Here is a 24711-nt window from a genome sequence, read left to right on the forward strand (position 1 = left end):
GGCAGTGTCGAGGAGGTCATGTAGTTGGGTTTATAACCAATGAGAAGGCAGAACAGAAAGTCTATATAAAGACAAACACACAGGAATTAGGTCTCTTGGCTGAAGAGGAGAGCTGCAGCAGTGAAGGGTAAGGCTCTTAGCTCTGACCTTTTGAGCTTTCATCTCTGCATTGGCTCTGTGTTTCTTATTTAATAAGATGGTTGGTTACACACACACACATACACACACACACACACACACACACACACACACACACACGCTGCAATTATATAGTGGGCCATTAGGGTCCATGTCCGTTGCAGTGTGGTGTGTCCGCTTGTTTATGGAGTCTGAGTGAAGGAGTTACACCTGTTTCATTGCGTGTTTTATAATTTCTTGGATTTAGCTATCCTGATTAGATTTTAATATGCTAATGTGTTCCTATAGTTCCAATTTACATTGATAACCTAGTTTTAGGAATAAGTCTTTTATCATTCTGTTCCATATGTGTGATGCTGGACATATGATGCCATTCATGTATCCACCAAGGGGCAGAATCATCTTCCATCTTTGAAATGAAGACAAAAGCTGCTTATAGCATGAAATCTCTGGGTGGGCAAGCAACATGCAGTCTGAAAAAAAATCAATGTTTTGCATTTAGGTGGGAAAGGGCATGTGGGAGCTTTCCATCAGCCTAAAATAGTCCTTAGCTGGCCTAGGAGCTGAAGGGAAAAAAAAGGTGAAGTAGGGATGTCTGAATGAAGCAACACCATCAGAAAAGATCATAAATATAAACAGTTACTAGCTAGAGACCATTTAGAAGAAGATAGTCAAGGACAGCTGGGGGTCCATAAACAAACCATGAAACTACTTTTACATTTGTCCTTAAGTTCTTTTTGGTACATTCTTGGCAATAATTTTCCCAGCTCATGCTCAAACGCTGATTCCTTGAGTAACCTGTTAGATTTTCAGTCTACTTTTATGCTTCAAAATTTATTCTATTAAAACCTATTGAATTCTATAAATGGCCAAATTATGTACTATATGAATTATCAATAACATTTTATTTTAAAAGTTTACTCATTTCATTCTTCTAAAATGTTCCTCTTTGTACTTTCTTCATTGGCCTCAGAATTTTTCTTCAGGACCACAATTCAGTATGTCTAGTCTATCCCCTTATCCACATGACAGTGACCTTTGGGGAGCATTTGGAGAGGGCTCATGAGAAGATTAGTGATATTGGAAGAGTGAGCCCAGCTGACTGTTTGCATGGAAAAGCTGCCTTGACTCCCTTGACTATGGAAAGTTGCTGTTTTTTAAGCCACTGATTCTCCAAGAGGAGATTGTATTTTGCTTTTGAGATTCTCTGAATTTGTCTTATGAGTCTTCCAAAATAGCCTCAGAGCAGTTCATTCCCATGGTAAGCTTAGTTGTACTTTGTTCCTTACTTCTGGCCTTGGGGTACTGGCCCCATTCAGTGAAGAATAAAAGTGAAGCCAAAGCCAGTCAACTATCTTGATATCTTCTTCTGTCTGTCTGTCTGTCTGTCTCTCTCCCCACTCCTCTCTGAAATTAGGAAATACTTTGTCTTTGTTTGTGCCATTGATAGCTGAATTAGTAAAATAAAATACAGCTAAGTTATCTGTTCATCATGTAGGAGAGAGGGAGGGAGAAAGGAAGACAGATAAGATTGTACCAGACAGAAAGAGGAATGTATTATGCAAGTTAGTCTGGAAAATCATCCAAGGTATATAGCTTCTTGGCCTCTGTGTGTTGCTAAGGGAAGGAAAATTGGAAACAACAGCTATTATAGATGGAAAGTAGAGTTTGTGAATCAAAATTAAGAAGGATTTATGAGCTGTAAAATGAATTGCTTGGGAATTTTTCCTACCAAAAGCTTAAAAAAATTGAGAAAAACTATATTAAGAAATTGACATAGTGTAAATTTATTTTGTTTATATATTTTAGTTTTTGGAGACAGAGTTTCCTCTGTGTAATCCTGGCTGTCCTGAAACTTTATAGACCAAGGTAGCCTTGAAATCAGAGTTCCACCTACCTTCATGCTTCCCAGTGGCTGCAATTAAAGGTGTGAGCCACCACCACCAGGCTGTAAATTTAAAAATTTAATAAAGGGGCAGTTAGGCCTTAATTTCAACTTAAAGAAACAGAGGGAAAAGATAAGATTTTTTTCCAACATAATGGTTTTATTATTTGGAAATTTTACATCATACAACCCATCACACTTACTTCCCTGCCCTCCCAGGTCTTCCCCTGAGGAGGAGGAGGAGGAGGAGGAAGAGGAAGAGGATATACTCACTGGTGCATGGTCAAACTCCCAGGAGCCAGCTGTTGTAGGCTGCAGGAATATTATCATAAGAACTCAGCTGGTTATGGCAAAGTCACTACCTGGAGGAATCAAGGAGTTCCAGAGGAAGCCAAATTCCAAGGAGCTTTTGGTGTTTTTTGGCTCGTTATATATCAGCTGTATTCTGTTATGAAAATCATATGTGCCTTAATAGTTTTCCCAAATGATTTTTCCCTAAGAAGGGCTAACAGTGTGGACTGATCACTCTCTGGACATACACATTTAAGGTATTTGGAGAACAGCCTCAGGAAAGGCTTCCTCTGGAATCAGATATCTCCCTTAGCCACTTTCAAGGACTAACAGTAATAACAGCCCACATGCAAGTCTCCTGATTTAAGGTAAATTCCACAAGGAGATACCCCCTAAGTCAGGTGGACGTTAGCTTTACACAATTTAGCTCGGACCCTCCTTTCTTACAGCCTTACTAACTTTATAGACTTCCAACTCCTTACTAACAACTTCTAGGAATATTTAGATAACCTTCTGCGCTAACAGCTAAGCTCAGCCCGAAACCCAGTTCAAGCCTCCCTATAATTATCATCATTGGCAGCATCCGGCCAGGTCCATGCCCAGATGGAGGAAAGTACCTTATCAGAGATACCTCTGTACTCTATAAGAACAGACTTAAGCATCCAGACTACCTGTTTGAGAAGGCCTGACGGATGTGCCAATTAACCTTAACTTCCTCCTTTCCCAGATCTTACCTCCAGTTCCAGATCTCCCTTTAACTATCACCAGAGGCATCTAGCTGTACACAGGTTGCCTAGCAACCGAGTACACTTTCCCCCACCCTGCAGAAAAATGACAGATAGCTTGGACAGATAGGAGCCACAGGAAAAAAGAAGGCAGTTTTATTTTCTCCCATTGACCTAGCAACTTATAGAGTCTTAACATTTTCTACCAATGATGTTTAAGACTATAGTGGAGCATGTAAGATCCCTCTTCTTAGATATTACCCGAATTTAGCCTTTGGTTAATTCTTTTCCAAATTGGTCACTTCCGTTTGGGTTGCAAATGATAATTAACAATTACTGCCTCTCTATGTGATTCTTATCACCCCTCCATTTGACCCTGGAAGCCTGGCTTTGCACTGCTAAGGGAATACTGCTTTTAAGTGTATATATACTGGGACTTCCAGGGCAAGAGGGAACAGAGAAGAGAAAAGAGAATGGAAGAACTAGATGGGTAAGAACTTGAGAGGAACAAACTGAGACAGGGAAGAACTAGATTAAAGGGCTAGAAGAGAGTATAGAGAAACAAGATGGAAGATGAGGAAGACCCAGATGAGAGAGAAGGAGATGGGAGATGAGCTGATAGGTGAAAGAACTAGATGGATAAAAACCTAGAAGGGACAGAACTAGTTGAAGGAATTAAGATAGAACCTAGAGGGAACACTAAATAAATATAGAGAGAAATCAGGCAAGAAAGGAGCTAGACATGAGAGCAGAATAGAAGCTGTGTAGAGAGAGAACTATCACATAATAATAAAGTGTATGAACTAAGGAGTTTCATGTAATAAGATTCTTTTCTTTTCTTCAAAGATTAATTTTCAGCTGGTTGTAGATTCCTCCCGGACCCTGGGAGGGGACTGCTGTGGGATGTTCTGTATGTCCTGTGGGAGCCCATTCTCAGGTTCTTTGTGGCGTTACCCAGCAGGTCCGTATAGAGGATGATTAGGACCATGGGCCTGAGTGCAGGTGTTTGAGATGGTCTGCACTTGGCTGTGCTGGGGGATGGTCTGTATGTCAAGTTGCTCTGATTGGTTAATAAATAAAACCTGATCGGCCGTGGCTAGGCAGGATAAAAGGACAGAAAGGCAGAAGGAGACGCTGCAGCCGTCGCCATGACCAGAGAGGCTGCAGCCGCCGCCATGACCAGCAGCATGTGAAGACGCCAGTAAGCCACCAGCCACATGGCAAGGTATAGATGTATGGAAATGGATCAATTTAAGATAAAAGCACAGTTAGCAAGATAAGGACAGTTAGCAGGAAGCCTGCCACGGCCATGCAGTTTGTAAGCAAAATAAGTCTCTGTTTTTACTTGGTTGGGTCTGAGCGGCTGTGGGTCTGGCGGGTGACAAAGATTTGTCCTGACTGTGGGCAAGGCAGAAAAATCAAGCTACAGGGGACTATCGAGGGGCTGGACCCCCATAGCCTCCAATAGCCAGCCCCTTAAAGATAACTGAGTCCTTCTCCAACTGCACCCCTGCCAGAAGCTCTTAACTGAACTACGCTTCAGTATGCTTATCACAATTTTTAAGAGTTTTCCAAAGGAGCTGGGTATGGCAGCATATGCCTTTAATTCTAGCACTCTGGAAGCAGAGAGAGGCAGGTGGATCTCTGAGTTCAAGGATAGCCTGGTCTACAGAGCAAATTCCAGGACAGCCAGGGCTATGCAGAGAAACCCCGTCTTGAAAAATAAAAAAGAAAAGAGTTGGGCTGGAGAGATGGCTCAGAGGTTAAGAGCACTGACTGCTGTTCCAGAGGTCCTGAGTTCAATTCCCAGCACCCACATGGTGGCTCACAACCATCTGTAATGAGATCTGGTGCCCTCTTCTGACCTGCAGTCATACATGCTGTTTACATAATAAATAAATAAAAAGGAGTTTTCCAAAAGATGAGATTTTAACAGTGGCTTGAAATAGTTTTCTCAGGATTCTTTTCCTTCCCTTTGCATTCATGTGTGAGGGGGGAAGGGATCTACAGAACAATGATCCACATCTGCAAGGGTGCTAGTGCAGCTTTCACAGCACTGGGAAATGTAGCGGTATGGTCTGGACAAAGTGAATTTAGATAAACAAAGGAGAATTCAGAAGATTAAAAAATGATAGTGAGCTCTCCAAATGGGCTAATAACGCTATTGGATCTTTAAAGAAGGCCTTTCAGCTCTGCTGCTGCACAAGCAAGGTTCTTAAAGTAAAGAACCATGAGGTAGGTTTGGAATGATACAAGGGGCACTGGGTGAGTACACTAACACACAGGTGTGCATGAAAATACTCTGCTAACAGAAATAATTTAGGTCAACTAAATTACAATCCTCAAGATGTCTCAAGCATCAATGGGGAGTTGGTTATGGTGGTGGTTTAAAAGAAAATGGCCCTCAAAAAGAGTGGCATTAATTTGAGATGTGGCCTTGTTGGCATAGTTGTGTTCTTGTTGAAGGAAGTATGTCACTGTGGAGGCAGGCTTTGAGGTCTCTCATATGTGCTCAAGCTATGCTCAGTGAGACAGTTTACTTCCTGTTGCCTTCAAGATGTAGGACTCTCAACTACTTCTCTAGCACCATATTTGCCTGCACGCCACTATGTCCCGCCATCATGATAATAGACTAAACCTCTGAAAATGTAAGCCACCCTATTAAATGTTTTCCTTTATAAGATTTTCCATGGACATAGTATCTCTTCACAGCAATAGAAACTCTAAGATAGTTACTAAGCAAGTATCTTTTTCTCTCCAACATTCAGTGATGTAATCCATAATTCACAGATAGCATTTATTATTGTCAATAGCTCATACATGCATACAGAAGCAGTACTTAAAATAGCAAACTCAATCTTTGTAGCCATCAACAGATGAATAAATAAAGACAATGTGCTATGTCCAGACAATGGACTTCTACTCAGTCATAAAGAAAAATCATACTTGCTGGAAAATTGGAGTTGGAGATAAGTATATTAAATGACACAAGCTAGACTCAAATATGCATGAGAAATGTAGATTTAAACATACGCACTCTGAGGCAGAAGAAGGATTCTAAGAGGAAGGAGAATGAAGGGAACAAGAACAGATAGTAGGAAACATAAAGGTCTTGAAAGGAAAAGGGGAGGCTATATGGAGTCTAGTTTGATCAGGAGAAGAGGAGAATGGAAGAGGTAAGAACAAGGAGGTCATTCCAGCAAAGCGTAAGGATGAGATATAAATATGTGACATAATGAAACCCCCCTTTTTTGTATACCAACTCTAAATTAATAAAATAAAGTTGCAAATTTTGGTATCTTGGTGAAGGAAATCTCTAGAGACTTGCTGAGGGCATAGAGAAAGAAATGTTATTCTGAATGTCTGAGCAAAAGGAGTTTTCTTTTCCCTTATCCTTGTTATTCCTATGATCAGATAATAAATGAGTCCTTTATTTGACTCATTTATTGAGTATATAATGAATGGGACGTGAAACATCTTTACATTTTTCCTTTTTTTTTTTTTTAAGATTGAGACAGGGTCTTTTTTTGTAGCTCTTTCTGTCATGGAACTTGCTGTGTAGACCAGGCTTGCCTAGAACTCAAAGAGATCCTCATCCCTCTGCCTCTCGAGTGCTGGGATTAAAGGGGCCATCATGCCTGGCTAGCATCTTTTCTGTTATAATAGTTTTGAGGACAAGTTTGGGAAGGATGAGAGAAATCTTGTTTCTACTATCAACAGGAACATAACTTCAATGGAGATTTTGCTTCTTGTAGAATTGACAGAAGAATAGGAAGTTATCCTTCTTCAGTGACTATAAGACTCCACAATAGAATGTAGAACACAGTTACTTAATCAGTTATAGCATCGTTGCTTAGAATTTATCCCATAGAAGAAGTGCATTTCTTGCTAGTACTTAAAATACAAAGTTGTTAAACCCTGGACAAATTAAAAGCAACATAAGGTAAGTTACTCTTACTCATTATGATGTGTTCAGGTCTGGCTAAATAAAAGACATCTTTTTATCACCTAAAATTTAAATAACAGAGTGCCCTGGATCAAAGTCATAATGACTTTTATCCTCTTATCTCGGGATAGTAGGAAGCTTAAGGGGTTCATAAATTTAGCTGGTTTTATGTTTCATAATTTTTTTACTCTTTTTGACCATTTATATATATATTAATTTTTGATGGTAATTTCATTGTAATAACTATATAAAAATGTAAGTGCTATTTTTTTTCCATCAGAAATGAAGGAACTGGGAAGGCTCTTGAATGATTCACCAGAATATGAAAGACCCTTCAGTTGCTATTGAGGAAGTAGGATTGATATTCTATATGTCATAATAAAACTTGATAAGAATCATAAGAGCCTTCAAATTTTTTACAAAATTTATTTGTATGTTTATTTTGCTTGCATGTATGTTTGCACATCATTTGTGTAACTGGTACCTGGGGAAGCCAAAAGAGGGCACAGGATTCTCTGAAAGAGGAGTTACTGGTAGTTATGAACAAACAGTAGGTGCTGGGAATCAAACCCAGGTTCTCTGTAAGAACAGTCATTGCTCTTAACCATTGAGTGATGTCTTTGGCTCCTAAATTTTATATTACTCTAATATTAAAATGCAAGCAATAATATGGTGGCTTTTTAAAACTCATCTCCCTCACAAACATTAATGAGTACCATCCTATCTAGTATAAGTCAGGTAGTGGTGATCCAAACTCAGTGACCAAGGTGACCGAGAAGTTGCCTTAGATAGCTGTGTGGAGAGTACCTAGCTTTGTTTTAAAATCACCAGAATGTCTCCTTGTAATCTGGAAATGAATCTTCCAGTAGGACAATAACCACAAAAGTCATACCTGGTTCCATTAGTAACAGTCTTCATTAAATAAAGGATATTCAAATATATTGTTATAATTGCTATAGAAACAATATGTACTTGTTGATATGGTAATCAGTTTTTAATTTTTATTTTAAAATACATTTATTATTGGAGAGTCTTATACAGTTGATTTTCATCATATTCACCTAGCTTTCCTTTCCTATTTCCTCCAGAATCCACTGTCCTTTTCCTACCTAGTCAACTTTGTATCCTTTTTTAAAAATCCATTAAGTCAAATTTGTGCTGACCATGTTCTCTTGGGTGTAAGGCCATCCACCAGAGCTTACTGGTACCTGGCCCCACACCCTTAATGAAAGATAACTCTCTCAATCCTGACAGCTAACAATTTTCAATAGCTCCTCAACTAAGGATACCCACCTTTCCTCTTAGATGCTGGGATTTTGGCTGATGTGAGTTTGTATATGTTTTGTGCACGGTGTCTCAATAACTGTGAGTTCATATGTACAACTGACTTCAACAAAATAGTTTCTGGGTTGCACCCTTTCAACCCTAACAGTGTTTTTGGCAGATGTTTCTGGTTAGGCCCATGGGAGATGGTCTAAAGGTCAGACAAATGATCTCAATCTGTGTACCAATGGAGAGACAACCTAAAGTTGGCTTTTTTGTTAAATTAAGGCTAGCCTGTTATTAGTAATGACATTGCCTCTTTTCTCCAGGGTTTTAGGACATTCATGGTTCTTCACATTATTGTTCAAAGTTCCAATGAGCCCAGAAAACACTTAGAATGAATATGACAATCATTTTAATTAGACTTAATTCTTAGGTGTCAAGGATGATGGCATGGCAAGGGCAAAGTGTACATCTTGTTCAGAATAAAGGCCATATTGATAGCACTCAATACAGCTGAACTGCAGAAAAAAAACCTTAGGTTCAGATATTAAGAATTTTTATTTTTAAATTATTTTATTTTGTGTGTATGAGTACTTTGCCTGCATATATGTATGAATGTGTGTGTGTATGTAAAGACTGTGTGTGTGTGTGCGTGTGCGTGTGAGTGTGTGTGTGTGTGTGTGTGTGTGTGTGTGTGTGTGTGTGTGTGTGTGTGTGTAATGTGCTTGACTTGAGTCCAAGACAGTCAGAAGAGGGCAACAAATTCCTTGGAATTGGAATTGTCACATGGGTGCTAAGAATTTAATCCAGGTACTCTAGAAGAGCAGTAGGTACTCTTAACTACTGAGCCATCTCTCCAGCCCCATGCATCTGATTTTGAATTAATTTTTTGTCATATGCACTCAGAAACCTTTTACTAAATAATCTTGGAAGGATGGATAATGCTTGTAATTCTAGCACATGGTAGAATGATGTAGGAGGTTTGCTGGAAGATCCAGGACAATGTGGGCTATGGAGTGATACCTTTTCTACAACAACAAACAAACAGACCATTTCCCACAATCATAAATAAACAAAACTCCAAAAAGAAGCTGTTTACTTGTTGTCAACTACTTACAACACCTGCATTTAATGTAACCTCAAGAGCATTTTCAGCCCACAGTTTAACAAACTGCCATAGTCTGGTGTAGCAAGAAAGTCTTTACTAGACACTGGCTCTAAGTTCTTGGATTTCACAGCCTTTAGAAATAGAGGAAGTAAGTCTAGTATCTTTCCAATTTTTCCAGTTTCCAGTCAATACCCCACTATAGTTGGTGAAAATGGACTAATACAAAATCTTTCTATGCTGTACCATTATTCCTCCAGTAATGTGCCTTAAAAAGTAGGGGGAATGAAATAACATAGGCACTTAACCTTAAAAGTATTTTTTATGAACATTGGCTGCTTTTGCTTCTTTTTCTCAATATCTTCTTGATTGTTCTTCATATCATAAGACTACACCTTACCTAGCAGTGGAAATGCACAGTCAATAATGTGCCCCTGAGGAGTTTTCCTTCCAGGAGCACAACAGCCATACAGAAAGCCCATTTTGTCATGGATATTTGCATATGTGAATTTAATGACTGTACATATAAGTTAGAAACAGGTAACACAAATATATGGATGCCCAGAGACTCAGTGACATGTTGCTTTAGATAATTATAAAATCAACAATTTAAAGGTTATTAATATATTCCCTTCAGCAGGCAGATGCTAAAGAACTTCTAATATAACGTGGCTCCAAAGGGTCACAGAGGAGAAATTAATCATGTAAAAAAGAAAATCTTGATTAGGAAAAAAATATTAACAGAAACTACAAGTGGTGGCCTAATCATGAATTTTTTCTCTTCTCTTCTCCCAGCTTGTAACAAAGGCTAGATACAGTAGAAGGGGAAGACCTAAGAACAAACTATAAATCCCTGGCACAAATAAATATGTGAAATCAAGGTTAGATTAGATTGAGTAGTAATTAATGGTCGAGTTTGGTGTTGCAACCATAGTCATTTCATTGTATCAATATCTCTGAAAACAGAGCCTGCAATGACTTTCCTATGTGGAGTTAGAGTGACACTAAAAAAACTAGAGAGCCAAGAGAAGCATGAGAAGTTGGAAAGCTATGTGACAGGTATGGTCACATGAATGTGGTGATACACTCTTATGAATGAGGCTTATATCCTGAGACCAGGCTGAACTCTGGAGGAAAGGACCTGCCCTGTCATTTGCTGTAGCAATAGCTCTTTGATTGTACTTCCAGTGTAAGCATGGTTTTAATCCAAGTCGCCTATTGGGGAAATGGAGGGCACTTGATGATTTGAACACACAGACTGAGCTCTTTCTGCTGGGACCCATGAAGAAGAGGTCTGTGTTTACCACTGCTCTCTAAAATGAACCTTGTTAGACATTTTAGCTGCTGTTTTCTTCCAAGTATGATGCATAGCAGCAAAATGAAAGCATTCAGAAAGCTCTATGTGGATAATTTTTACTGAAAATATTGCTATTAGTGTAAAGGCATTCTCCTCAAAATAATGGAACAAAGGCCAGTTTTCAGCTTACTGCTCTTAAAGGAGGAATGGGCTTTTGAAAGTGATTGCATGGGTGAACACAATTTGTACTAAGTTTGCCTCTCAATTGGACTTCTGACAGCTTTTCAACTATGTTTGAAACACCAGAGAAATTTCTCTTTTGTCCCTCAAAGGGAAGTGGCTAAATTGATTTCAGTTATCTGTCTGAAAAACTGTCTCTCTGGATACATAAAACAACTTTATAAAGCAATAAAGATGAGGCCCTGGGCCACGGCTACCATCTTATAATTACACCACCACATACAATTCATTAGCAATAAAAATGCATAGTTTGTTTTTGGAAATGTTCTGGATGAATTGCAGGTGTTTATCATTATCTCTAAATAAAAATCCCTGACTAGATTGTGACAACTGTTAGGCAGGTGCTATTTGAATAAGTAAATAAATAATAAAACATTGGAGGAATTCTGATTACATTTTTTTTCAGGTAGGTAGAATAATAATTCTGAAGGCCAGTCTTCCCTGACAGCCTGTACCTTGGTAAGTTGAGTGACAGCTCTGTAGAGGAGCCAATGGACCTACTTAAAGTCTTATTGTTCCACAGGCTATATGGAAGATGGAAAAAGCATAAAGGTTAGAGGCACCATTCATTAGTTGCCTATTTCAATCTAGGAAGTAATGAGTACTTTGGAAGAAATTCACAGGTGGGCACTCTGTAGGAATAGAAAATAATACGATGTGAACTTACATGTAATTCAAACACACAGAAGTTCTTTGTGTATAGTTGAATGCTTTGATTGCATTCATGGATGCTGGATTTCTGTTAAAGGTATTTTGGTCTATATGTCTTTGTGTGGTGGTTTTGTGGGGGAATAAGGATTAGGACTGCCTACTCTCTTATCCTGCTTCTTCATAGAGTTTTATATTGCTTTTTTAATTTTTATATTTCAAAATACAGGGCTCTGTTGTTAGCCTAGGTCTGTATTGAACTCAAAATCTTCCTGTTCCATACTCCAAATGCTGGGATTAGAGGAGAGTACCCCACCCTTGCATTTCCCTCCATTCCCCCAGCTCCATCAGTTCTTTATAAAGGCTGAGTTCAATAAGAAGTATGTACAGAAGAATTAGGACAAGGCCAGCCTTGTAGAGAGTATGAATTGTATAACGTTAAAAAGTGATTGAATACACAGATTGAATACGCATTTGGGGGGATATATTCTGGGTTTGCTCCTGGGTGACCCTCTAAGTGTCAGATGTAGACATAAATGAAGAAGAGTTAGGGGAAGAAAAAGCATGTGCAAGAATTAAATAAATGGTAAAGAGCATGAAGTTAATCAGGGTCACCACTATTAAGATTTTTCCTTAGGTCTCACTTCTAAACCCCTCATATTTGTTTTATAACTCAATACTTATACTACCCTATCTTGCATTTAGCTCATTATTATTTAATATTCTTTTGCTGAATATGCTTATTTGTCTGCATCCATCTATGTGCATGTGCATACATTTGCATATGTGTAGATTCTTTCTGAGTAGTTCAACACCCTGGAACAGTTGTGAGGAACATCAGAAGGGTCACTCTGGTCTTCTTCAAAGGCAGCATGCACTCCTAAACTTAAAGGTAAATATTAATGGGTAAAAAATGAACTTCATATTCTAATTTTCCAGATCATTTTCATTTTCCCATTGAATTCTTCTAATATCAATAAATCTCTATGTTACCTATATGAAATCATTCCTTTAATTTGGCATGCTGTGCATATGCTATTTCCAATATAAGGCTATAATTATTGATGATATTTATATTAATAATAGTCCAAGTTATTGAATGCTTGTCATATATTAGGCCCTTGAAGCATCTTTACTTGTGTTGATTTTATTTAATACTCAGTACCCTCTAAGAAATAGTCATTATTAAAACTGTTTTGAATATTAAGAAGCTGAAATCAATGAAGTTCAATAAATTTTTCATTATATGGTGAGGAGAATATGACACATTCCATAAGAATATTGAGAATAATAAAATACTTACAAACAGTATATTGAAAGGGAGGCAACTTGCAAATGGATTTGTGTGGCTGTGCTAGATGAGGTCTGAGAAGTGAATTCCTACTAGTCTTCAGGGTTTGAAAGATGGTTGTTAGAGAGATCCATAGTCTAGTTGATTTGCTTAATGATTCTATCAAGGAGAAGTGGGTTAATGTCAGAAACAAAAGGATAGAAAGAAGGTGACATATCCTGTGGTCAAAGCATTGGAACAAATGATTCAGAAATGATGGATGGTTCTCAGTCAGCCATGGGACCTGGTCATTTGGCCCAATGCTTATTCCATGATAAGGGTCAGATGAGCTAACTTTTAAAAACACAAGATACAGAAGCTTGTGTCTGGTTCAAGATCTATTTCTCTCTCTATTATTTTAGAAAGATATATTTCATTGTAATATTTTCATGTTTTAAAGTGAGTAACTTAGTGATATGACTTACATTTGATGTAATGTTAATGTGATATTTTTGTTTTTAGTAAGGTATTCTCAGATAAGTGAGTATTGACTTTTAAATAACAATTAATAATATTCTTAATGACAATTTTTATATCCCAGGGTTCAGAGTGTGAGGCATATATTAACTTTGGGAAAAAAACAAGCAGATAATTGCTTAAAATGATAAAGGGGTTTATTGTAGATAAAGGAGTTTATTGTGTATTCCAGGATACATAGTAAGTATCTAGATTGCAGATGGACTTAGTATGTATGAGCTGAGCATTATACAGTAAAGCTGAATGCAGTTACATCCTTGAATATAGTGAGACTACATTTCTAACAGGCTTCAAGGAATCTAACCCTGATAACTGAAGAACAGTTCCTGCCTTAGGGTTTTATTGCTGTGAAGAGGTGCCATGACCACAGCAACTCTTATAATGGAAAACATTTAATTGAGTGGTTTACAGTTCAGAGGTTTAGTCCAGTGTCATCCCGGTGGGAAGCATGGCAGCACACAGGCAGACACTGTGCTGGTGAAGGAGCTGAGAGTTCTACATCTGGATCAGCAGGCAGCAGGAAGAGACCTGTGAGACACTGGGCTTAGTTAGCTTGAGCATCTGAAACATCAAAGTCTGACCCCAGTGACATATTTCCTCCAAAAAGGCCACAACTCCTAATAGTGCCACTTCCTATGGGCCTATGGGGGCCATTTTCATTAAAACCACCACAGTTCCATTACTACTACCACAATGTACAGTTACTTATTGATCTTTCATGAATTGCTCCAGTATAAATTGTCATATGTAGGTGCTTAATGAATCATTTGAATTATGAGATCAATGTACTTTTCAAATTTCTCTCCAAAATTAATATAATATATATTATATTATTCTTTAGACAAACATGAGCATTTAATTAATAAGTAATACAAAAGCTATGCATTAAAGAGGACAGGATAATAACTTTGGATCATTTTTTGAAATGCATTCACTTGACATAGATCTGAAATTAATCCAAGGCAATAACTATGAACAACAAATATAATTCCATGGATATGAATATATGAGCATTTGCTCATTAATTCTTTTTTAATTTTTTTTGAGACAGGGTTTCTCTGTGTAGTTTTGGTGCCTGTCCTGGATCTTGCTCTGTAGACAAGGCTGGCCTCGAATTCACAGAGATCCGTGAGCCAATGCCACCTGGCAAATTGAGTACTCATTAATTCTTAAGCTTCATGGTATCTAGATCTGGTGCTTATAATCTCTATCTTTGGAATTCTAACAGAAAATCATGCTAGTTTCCCAACTTATTCCTCTTTAGTGAGTTAAGAGCATTTGTATGAGTCCTGGTATTTTCTTACTAACTCATTCTCAGCTCCTGTACTTAGGCAGTGGGTACCTTCTAAAGTCTTCCTTACTTGAACTCGTTATGTTGACCTAATCTAGACTCCATTTAATGAAACTTATAGTTCCTGGTACTGGAGCTTGACCTGAGAAGATTTTGCTTCATTCATTATTATACTCCAGATAGGATTCTAGAATATCAAAATTGCTATCTTAATAGTTTTACTGACTCCTTAAACAATCTTATAAATCCTATGATCTGTTGACCATAATAATCTACTTTACTTGCAGATCATAACTAAGTCATCTATGACCTCATAGCTTAAGAGTCTTTATTTTGAACTCTTATAAGCATGATGATAAATTGGACACAACCATTACAGGAAAACAGCATATTCTGTGTAGCTGTAGAATTTCTCTCCAGCTCCTGCCAACCCCACCAGTCCCAGAACCCACTTATAAAATAAGCACACAGACTTATATTATTTAAACTGTTTGGCCTAATGGCTCAGGGTTCTAGCTAGCTAGTCCTTTTATCTTAAATTAACCCATTTTTATTAATCTATAAGTTGCCATGTGACTCATGGCTTACTGGTACTTTACATCTTGCTCGTCGTGGCAGCGGCTAGCAGGTTTCTCCCACTTAGCCTTCTACTTCCCAGAATTCTCCTCTCCTTGTCCCGCCTAATTCCTTCCTGGCCACTGGCCAATCAGTGTTTTATTTATACAGAATGATATCCACAGCAATTCTGGGTTTGTTTTTACAGAAAGAAAAATGTTTAATTTGTCCTTTAGTTTAATGTGATGCTTAAATATTGAAAGTGACAGAAGGGAAAAATTAATACAAACCTGCATGTAGAAAATAAGAAAGCGGTTGTATTGATGTTTCTAGGATTAGCATTTAAGCATATATTTTTGGAATTGTGGATGAAATTGATGGACAGCAACATTAAGTTTAACTTGTTGACAACTCATCTGATGTTTACACCTTCTGATCATTTTTCTTGGTTAACTCTCTCTCTCTGTCTCTCTGCCTCTCTGTCTCTCTCCTTTGTGTGTGTGTGTGTGTGTGTGTGTGTGTGTGTGTGTGTGTGTGTCCACGTGCTTGTAGAAGCCAGAAGTAGACATTTGGTTTCTTCATCTGTGGTGCTCCATCTTATTTCACTGAATCTGGAGCTCAACATTATAGCTAGACTGTCTGGCCATAAAGCCCCAGGGTTCTCCTGTCTCTGCCTCCCTAGCACTTGGATTACAAGCACACACACTGCTATGATCAGATTTTCACTTTTTTGTACTTTTTGAGACTGTCTTACTCTGTAGCTTTGGCTATCCTGAAACTCACTATGTAAGCCAAACGGGCCTCAAACTCACAGAGATCCACTTTTCTCTGTCTCTCAAGTGCTGAGATTACAGTCATGTGACACAGCTAGTTTTTTCTTTTAAATAGATTCTGAGGTCCCGAACATAGAACCTCCTTCTTATATCATAACCACTTCAACAACTAACCTATGTTTCCAGCCTCAGCACTACATTTCTAATGTTTGAAATCAAATCAATATTTTTAGTTTGTTATTTTAAATATTTTTTAAATTTTAAACAATGCATTCTCATTTATTTATTTATTTATTTTTATAACTAAGAAATTTTCCATTCATCACACATATCAGTTACAGATTCCCCTGTCCTCCATCCTCCCACCCCCTAGGCCTCCCCACCCACTCCCACTTTCCTTAAGGCAAGGTCTCCCATGGGGAGTCAGCAGAGCCTGGCACACTCAGTTGAGGCAGGTCCAAGCCCCTCCTCCCCATGCCAAGGCTGTTGCAAAGCGTCTCATCACAAGCACCAGGCTCCAAAAAGCGAACTGTTTGGGGGGCCCCCAGGAGGTGGGACTGGGGCCTGTTCCTAGTGCATTCTCTTTCTAATAGGCATGTATTTTTTTTTTAATCAAAATTTCAAAGAAGAAAGTAATTGGATTTTTACATTGAACACTCCTCTTTCTCTGCTGACTTGTTTCTGCTTACTGGTTTCTGCAGTGGTTGCTGGTAGCATCATTCTGTTTTACGATGGCAGACTCCATCATTTATTCAATGACAAGTAGAAACTCATTGTTGGAGGAAATAAAGAAATGAGTCACTTATTTATAAAATGATGTTCTCCCTGTGGGAGCCAACATTCACTACTTAAATTAATAAAGCATCTTTTTTTTTTTTTTTTTTTTTGGTTTTTCGAGACAGGGTTTCTCCGTGTAGCTTCGCACCTTTCCTGGAGCTCACTTGGTAGCCCAGATGGCCTCGAACTCACAGAGATCCGCCTGCCTCTGCATCCCGAGTGCTGGGATTAAAGGCGTGCGCCACCAACGCCTGGCTTAATAAAGCATCTTAAAAATGACATCCATATCTTTTCATACAATAGGTCCTCTAGTTCAACAAATTGCACAGACATTTAGTGAAGATCTCATAGTACTTCTGAATGTCAAGACTGGGAATTCTAGTAACAATTTTGGGTTTCATCAAATGCCTGGATTCCACATGTCCACCTTGTCACATTTATTCCTCTCTAATGTTCCTTTGAAAGTGTGAGAGACCCTACCTTTATAGTTGGGGAAGATTTAACAGCTTACAGTATAAAGCAATGAACACTGAAGATAAACATTACTCAATCTGAAATCCTAGGTAGTCCTCACAGTGTTGACTTTGTTTAAAAACAAAACAAAACAAAACAAAACAAAACAGATAAACAAACCAACAAAAGCCCCTTTTGAAAGCTTGGTAGGAGCCAGGTGTAGATTCATAGAAGTCTGGGTCACTTGCACCCAGTGGAGCTGGGCCTGAGGAGACCTGGGTGTAGGGTTGGGCTTCTTCAGCTCCTGTGGGTCTCCTGCATAGTGGGTGCAAGGCTAGTGAGGCCTCTTGCCCACACAGAGCTCCAAGTCCCACCTGAACCTTTTGCCTTGTGGGGGAGGGCAGGTGACTGGCCTTCTGCACCCTCCTTCACTGAAGATGCTTCAGTGACCATGGAAGGATCCTTAGCTACATGCTCAAATGGTCATATTTGTATACAATTAATAAAATGTAGATAGTCTAAATCTATTGCAACAGCTAAAATTGGAATCTAGGAACATTGGAGTAGTTATGGGCACTTTGGAAGAGGGAATACTGTGAATTTGAGTTTAGTTAGATGTATTTATCTAGCTTATTACTAGTGTTCCCAAGGTAGAAATGGCCTAGAGGTACAGCTGTAGCCTGAATCTTAAAAGGTGTTATTAATATAAAACAAACCTGGAACCAGGTATTAGGGTAAACACTTGGCTATGTCCTTGAACACACAGAGACTCTGCTTGCCATGTGATAGGATTAAGGGCATGTGCTACCACCACCTGACTTCTGTTTATGGCTATGATCTCTGATCTCCAGGCAAATTTTATTTATTAACATACAAATAAAATATCACATTTCAGCACAAATAAAATATCACCACAGACAGCCTCTAATCCACACTACACTGAATTATAAACCTGACTTGAATGTGCCAGATGTCTTTTGACCTAGGATGTCCAACATCAGAATTGGGAAATATGAAAGATTAGCTACTGCAAAAAATAACATCCATATTATTATAATATTCTATTGGTTGTAGTATTAAGGCAACTCAACGTAGTTTAAAGGGATGTTTATTTTGTGGGGTAACTTATAAGTAAAGGGATAGGTTACAGGGTCCAGGAAAGGTGTAGTGCAGTCCAGCAGTGTTCTACCTCCAGCGTCCAGGATCCAGGAACCAAGAGAGCTGGCCCATCCGGATCTCAGGTCTTAAGGGCTCCTGTCTCGGCCCTGCTTTGTACGCATGACAGTTACCAAAACGTTAATGGGGGTAGTACTACTTCCAGGTCAAAGCTGAAACAGCTACCCACTGCAATATTCCTTGCTGTAGAGATCATAGACATCATAGAGAAAAGAGGTAGAAAAAGACTTTCCTCAAATCAGCAACCTTCCTGAACTAGTAATAGAATAACAATACTATAAATCCCACCTTGGCTTTACTGTTTTGGTTATCATGGGAGATTGTGGTCTAAAACTTAGGAAATTCCAGAAATCATTTATCCTTTACAAAATTTAAGGAATTCTTTGACAACTTGATACATGCTCTGGCTTGTTTTTATGTTAGCTTGGCACAAACTAGAATCATATTGGGAGAGGGAACCTCAACTGAGAAAATGTCCCTACTGGATTGGCCTAAGGTTCATTTTCTTGACTGTTGATTGATGTGGGAGGGCCCAGCTCGCTGTGGGCTTGGTGGCCCTTGGCACTGTAAGAAAGCAGGCTGAGCAAGCCACAAGGAACAAATCTAAGTAGTACTCCTCCATGGTTTCTGCTTCAGTTTCCACCTCTAGTTTCCTGCCTTGACTTTCCTTGATGATGGAATACAACAGTGGCTCTCAACCTTCCTAATGCTGTGACCCTTTAATACAGGGTCAAATGTGGTGGTGACCTCCAACTGTAAAATTATTTTCATTGCTACTTCATAACAATAATTTTGCTGCTGTTATGAAAAATAATGTAAATATTTGATATATAATTCCTGTGAAAGGGTCTTCCAACCCACACGTTGAGAATCACTGGACTGCAAGCTGTAAGATGAAATAAATCCTTTCCTCTCCAAGGGGAAAAAGACCTTAGAGATTTGTTCCTCAGATACATTGCTCCATGAATAGTAGGGATGTGGTTGTTAATCTTGAGCTTGTTTCACATTTGTATCAGTTACAAAAGGTTTAAAAGAGATTCTGGTAACCTGGCTAAATGTTAGTCTTTTGGAAAATGTTCAGATGTGAGGCTAAGATCAAGAAACTTGGAGCTAAAGGTTTGGTGAGGTTGTAAAGATACCCAATAGCATAAGAATGCTTTAAAACCAAATTTCACAGTTTAAAACTCTTTCAAATTTAGATAACTAAACAACCTGTCAGGTAATGTACCACGGCACTCTAATTCACCATGGTTTGTTTGGACAATGGCTAATTCAGCACTATGTCCAATAAATCCAATAAATCCATTACCCAGAAACTCACTAAAATGAAGGACATGTGGTAAACCTTATTAATTTGACTTTAATTTTAATAGTCCATGCTTCATATTTATATGTATTATTAGAGAAGACCATTGTTTTGTTTAATCCTTCTAATTTCATAAATGCATGTAATATATTCTGATCATACACATTCTGAACTAGCCACTTCCAATTCCTCTTGGAGCCATCCCATAATGTCACCCTCTAAATGTGATGCCCTTCTTTATAACCCATTGAATCCAAGTAGTGAGCCCTATGCACATAGGTGTGGTGCCATCCACTGAAGCATGGGCAACCTGTCAGGGGCCACATCCCCAAAGAAAGCTTGTTATTCCTCTTCAGCAGACTTAACTGTCTATAGCTTATCAGCTCCCTTCCCTCCTCCATGCTGGAATGTTGACTGGTTTGATTTTGGTGTTGATCTTATGCAGGTAACCACAGTTGTTTTAAGTTTGTTAGAGCAATAGCCACATTATGTCTAGAAGGCAATATCTTATACTAGCTTCCTTTGACCTCTGGATTTTACTAACTCTCCTATTTGAACATTATTTTTGTTCCTCTGTATCTTGAAGAATTAAATACTGAATTAATGTGTTTTAATCATGTAACATCAGCAAAGGTGGTTTTTATATGTTTGCTTTTTTGACAGAGAGAGAAAAAGCTAAAAATCAAACTTATCTCATGGAATTAGTTTATGCAGATTTAGGATTTTTTCCAGCTTCATGGTACATGCTTTTCCTATAAACAATTTCTCTATAATTCCAGGTTTTTATTAAATATGCATCACAACATCAGGTGCTATGTAACACTCCCAAGGTTCCAATTGATTTTACTGAAATGCTTGATATAGTAGAAACATTTTTATCTCTCTCCTAGGTTAATGAGATTTTACTTTTAGTGCATGAATAAACATATTTAATTGATCATTATATTTGATAGAACTAAGTTCAGGAACACTTAGTAATCATAAAATGTAAAACAAAAGTACAAAAACATAGATACAGTGGTTGATAAAATGTAGTTATAGATGAAATTAGAGGAAAATTGGCATTATATGAGTTTTCCACGGGTAAATACATTTTAAGAAACAGCAATGACAAAGTTGCCACCGTGGAGAATCTTTATACCAGCTGAAGATAAACCACAGAGACTTCAGCTTCACTCCCCAGTTGCTACATTTGTGGTCTTGTTGGTGTGACTGACCTTGTCCTTTACTGATGCAAATCCAAATTTTAAGGAAGTGTTAATGAATTTCAACACAGCTGTGAAAATGTTCCTGTGGGGAACTGCACAGTGCCACTGGATAAGCAAGGTTTGGAATGTAAAAAAAAAAAAATTACTGCAATATAAGGGCATGCCATAATTCTTACAAAACTGAGCCAGCCCCAAATCCAGTATCATTTCAGTGTTTTTTTTTTTTTTTGGTTTTTTCGAGACAGGGTTTCTCTGCGTAGTTTTGCGCCTTTCCTAGAACTCACTTGGTAGCCCAGGCTGGCCTCGAACTCACAGCGATCCGCCTGTCTCTGCCTCCCGAGTGCTGGGATTAAAGGCGTGCGCCACCACCGCCCGGCTTCATTTCAGTGTTTATATGAAAGTTCAAAAATGACTTTATGTGGCATGAGATTTATTTTAGAGTTGTAAGGGACTTTAAAGATCACATGTATTTCACATGCATTCTTTGCAGTTTAAATGACTTTAATTCTTTATTCTTTTAAGGTCACGATAACTACTTTTTATTGAGGTAGATTCCGAGTAATTTTTTCTATATAGTAGATGAAGAAATATGTTTGAGCATTTTGACCCACATAAATAGTAGATGGTTTATCTTAAGGCCTAATCTTCACATTTCCTTTGATGACATTCTGAGATAGGTATTAGAGAAAACATTTGAAGCTCAGAATTTATTTAAGCATCAAGAAGATAATTGAAGGTCTTTTTTTAAACATAATTTTTAGTGATTCTTTGGCAATTTCACATCATGCATCCCAGTCCCACTCATTTCCCATTCCTCCCATATCTACCTTCCCCCAAAAGAAAATAAACAATAAAAATTAAAAATGAAGAAAAAAAAAGCCCAAACCAAAAAAACATCTTGCCCATCCCTCTAGGTAACAGCCTCTTTCTCTATCACTTGCAGCCTGAAGAAGGTCTTTTTTCAAAAAATTAAATTTATTATATATTTGAGAGTTTCAATGAGATGTTACAGAATCCAAATAGTAAAATAGTTTTTAGACTAAAGCAAATTAATATATTCACTATCTCATATTGCCTAGTTACATTTTGTGTGTGGCAAGACTTGCTAAGTTCTAATTACTCTCTAATACAGTACAATAGTTTCGTAGGTTTCACGCTATTTTGTATCCTTTGGACTTTAGTATATTGTTAATTACATATAAAATGGTTTCATTATCACATTTTCATACACAATTCATTTTAACATAGTCACTTTTCCAGTACCTTATTGTGTCTCTCCTCAAGCACTTGCTGATCCCCTTCATTTTCAACTCTTCTATTTCGTTTTTCAAAATATATTTTAGATTTGTTCATTTTATGTGTGTATCAGTGTTTTTTCCTACAAGTATGGGCAACATTAGTGCAGAGCCTGTGGAGGTTGGAAGAGGACATTGTATTCCCTGAACCGTGAGTAACAGCTGATTATAAGACATCATGTGAGTGCTCTTAGCCACCGAACCATTACTCAGGCTTCCTCCCCCTGTTTTCATGTCTTTCTTCCACTGTTACTTAGTTTAATTAGGGCTGCATTCAAAAGCATTAGTAACTTTCCAGGGCTTAATTGTTGAAGAAAATCTGTCTTGATTCCCTAGCAATCTGTCTTTACCCCTAAATCCTGAGGAAGGGGCAGGGCCTCATGAGCCCCTCCCACTTACACCCAATGTTTGCCTATACATCTTCAGGGAGGAGACTGGTACATCATGAGCCTCTTCCCCATTAGCAAATGTTGACATGCCTAACCTCGAGCAGGTGTTCTTTAGGTAATCAGATCTGCTATGCTCTAAAGATAGCATTCCACAGCACTTCACATTTCATCTGGTTCCCGAATTATTCTCCCCTTCTTCTGCAATGTTCTTGAGACGTGAAATAATCAATAAAGAGGCCCCCTTTAGAACTGTGCTTTCAATAGTCATTCTTAGAATTTCAACCAGATTGGAGCTTCTGCAATAATGAATGGCCACCTACTTCAAAAAGAAGCTTCTCTGAAGAAAGCAGAGAGCATCAACATACATTTTTACAAGTCAGTTTGACAGATGCATTATTTTTATTTTGTGATAGCAGGTCTTTGACCTTACCAGGTATTTAGTTTGCTTTCTTTTGCTGTGATAAAAATATCACGACGAAAAGCAACTTGGGGAGAAAGAGGTTCACTTGGCTCACATGTCTCAGTCACAGTCCATCATGAAGGGAAGTCAGGACAGAAAGTAAAGGTAGGAATCTGGAGGCAGGAACCAAAGCAGGAGCCATGGAAGCATTTTGCTGATAGGCTTGCTCTTTATGGCTTGCTTTGTATACTTTCTTATACCACCCCATACCTCCTAGCAAGGGGTGGTGCCACCCACAGTGGGTGAACTCTCTCATCAATGATTAATCAAAAATAAATTGCCCACAAACTTGCCCACAAGCCAATCTGATGGAGGCATTTTCTCATTTGAGGTTCTCTCTTCCCAGACTGCCCTAGCTTTATCAAGCTGACAAAATAAACAAAAATAAACAGCCTTCAAATCCAAATCTAAAATAAATAAAAAAATAAATCCATGAACTGTCACAGCAGCCATGAGTTTTTAACTAGGTGCAGTACCAGATGTGAATTTCCCTCCCATGGAACAGGCCTCAAATCTTGTAAATTATTGGTTACATCATCTAGTAGGTTGGCAATAGTGGCAATATCTTATGTGTTAGTCAGGGTCCAGAGCTCTGTATGATTGGTGATATCTGTTCTCTCTCCTTAGCAGAATGCTTATTACTTTGTGGCACTGTGAGGGCAAGAACCACATTGAATCTATAGTCAAAGCATGTAGAGCCTTCGGCTGTAAAACTTACCATCTACTTCTCATGGGCAACTAACAGCAGTGACGTTTTATGGTTTTGGAGATTTTCTCAATAACTTTCCTTGCTAACAATGTATAAGGAGCTATCCATCCCTGTCAGTTTTTCATTTGCTAGCCCCATGGTTTCTCGAAGCTGCTTTCTTTATCCATTCAAGTAGATTACCTCTGTTCACCAGGTGGAGTTCCAGGAGTCCAATCGGGGAGAGAGGAGAGAGAGAGAGAGAGAGAGAGAGAGAGAGAGAGAGAGAGAGAGAGAGAGAGAGAGAGAGAGAGAGAGAGAGAGAGAGAGAGAGATTATATGAGCAAGAGATATCGAGACCATGATTGGAAAAAGCATAGGGATAAGTAGCCAAATTAGTGGAAACACATGAACTGTGAACAAATAGCTGAGGAGCCCCCAACTAGATCAGGCCCTATGGATAAGTGGGACAGTTGATTAACTTGAACTGTTTGGGAGGCCCCCAGGCAGTGGGACCAGGACCTGTCCTTTGTGCATGAACTGGCTTTTGGGAACCTAGGGCCTATGCTGAGACACTTTGCTCAGCCTGGGTGAAGGGAGGAGGGGACAGGACCTGCCTCAACTGAATCTACCAAGCTGGGCTGACTCCCCAGGGGATGGGAATAGGGGGTGGGTTGCGGGGGGGCAGGGGGGGAGGCTGGAGGGTGGGAGGGGGGAGGATAGGGGAATCCATGGCTGATATGTAAAATTAAATTAATTATAAAATAAAAATATTTCTAAAAAATTCATTTTATTTGGCTTACAAAGTAGCAGTTTTCCTTAAGAATTTTTTGTATGAACTTACTTTTGGTTGACCATCTCTAAAATTTCTTCTTCCCCTTTTATTCTGCCTCATCCCCTATTTATACATTTTGACTTCCATTATTCCTCCTTCTACTTTAATACAGCATCTGTTTCTCTAGCCCCTCCATTAAAGCTTCCTTCCTCCTTTCCTT

This window comes from Peromyscus maniculatus, chromosome X, assembly GCF_049852395.1.
Source record: "Peromyscus maniculatus bairdii isolate BWxNUB_F1_BW_parent chromosome X, HU_Pman_BW_mat_3.1, whole genome shotgun sequence".
NCBI classification, from domain to species: Eukaryota; Metazoa; Chordata; class Mammalia; order Rodentia; family Cricetidae; genus Peromyscus; species Peromyscus maniculatus.